Genomic DNA, 1,318 nt, shown 5'->3' with positions numbered 1-1,318 from the left:
AGAACTCTGATGACATGGACAATTCTATAGAAAAATACAAATCAACAATTTTATTCAAGAAGAAATTGAAAATTTGAGTAGGCCATTAGACATTGAAGAAATTCAATCAGTAACCAACATCTCTGCCATCAAAGGCACCAATCCCATATTCTTTTAGGCAAGTTTTATCAAACTACTAAAGAATAGACAATCTCTACATTATATAAAATATTCTGGAGAACAGAAAAAGAAGAAAAGTTGCCCAATTCATTTTATGAATTTAGTAAAACCTTGATACCAAAGCCAGGCAAGCTTGTTAGAAAGATGAAAAATTATACCCCAATCCACTTTTGATAAGTCTCAAAAGTCCTAATTAAAATGGTACTTGAACTCAACAAATGTATAAAAAAGTACAATATGATCAAATGGGCTTAATTTTAGGAATTAAGGGGTAGTCTAATTTTAGAAAATCCATTACTACAAGTTACTACTTAAGCTGATCAAAGAAAAACAATATGCTATTGTGGACATTGCTGCTATAAACATTGAGGTGCATGTGCCCCTTCAGATCACTACATTTGTATCTTTGGGGTAAATATCCAGTAGTGCAATTTCTGGGTCATAGGGTAGCTTTATTTTCAACTTTTTGAGGAACCTCCATATTGTTTTCCAGAGTGGCTGCACCAGCTTCCATTGCCGCCAACAGTGTAGGAGCGTCCCCCTTTATCCACATGCTCACCAACATCTGTCATTTCCTGACTTGTTAATTTTAGCCCTTCTGACTGGTGTGAGGTGGCATCTCACTGTGGGTTTGATTTGTATTTCCCTGATACCAAGTGATGTTGAGCACTTTTTCATGCGTTTGTTGGCCATTTGGATGTCTTCTTTGCAGAAATGTCTGTTCATGTTTTCTGCCCATTTCTTGATTGGATTATTGTGAAATAAGTCAATCAGAGAAAGACAATTATCATATGATCTTTCTGATACGTGGAATTTGAGAAACAAGGCAGAGGATCATGCGGGAAAAGAGGAAAAAATGAAATGGAATGAAACCAGACAGGGAGACAAAACATAAGAGACTCTTAATCTCAGGAAACAAACTGAGGGTTGCTGGGGTAGAGGGGGTGGGAAGGATGGGGTGGCTGGATGATGGATGTTGAGAAGGGTATGTGCTATGGTAAGTACTGTGAATTGTGTAAGACTGATGAATCACAGACCTGTACCCCTGAAACAAATAATAAATTATATATTAATAAGAAAAAAATATGTACTCATCTCAGTAGATTTAAAAAATTAAATGAAATCCAACATCTCTCTATAGACAAAAAAAAAAAAAAAA

This window comes from Ursus maritimus, assembly GCF_017311325.1.
Source record: "Ursus maritimus isolate PB19 chromosome X unlocalized genomic scaffold, ASM1731132v1 scaffold_X1, whole genome shotgun sequence".
Classification (NCBI taxonomy): Eukaryota; Metazoa; Chordata; class Mammalia; order Carnivora; family Ursidae; genus Ursus; species Ursus maritimus.
The sequence above is the reverse complement of the archived record's forward strand: the minus strand, read 5'-3'. Positions refer to the sequence as shown.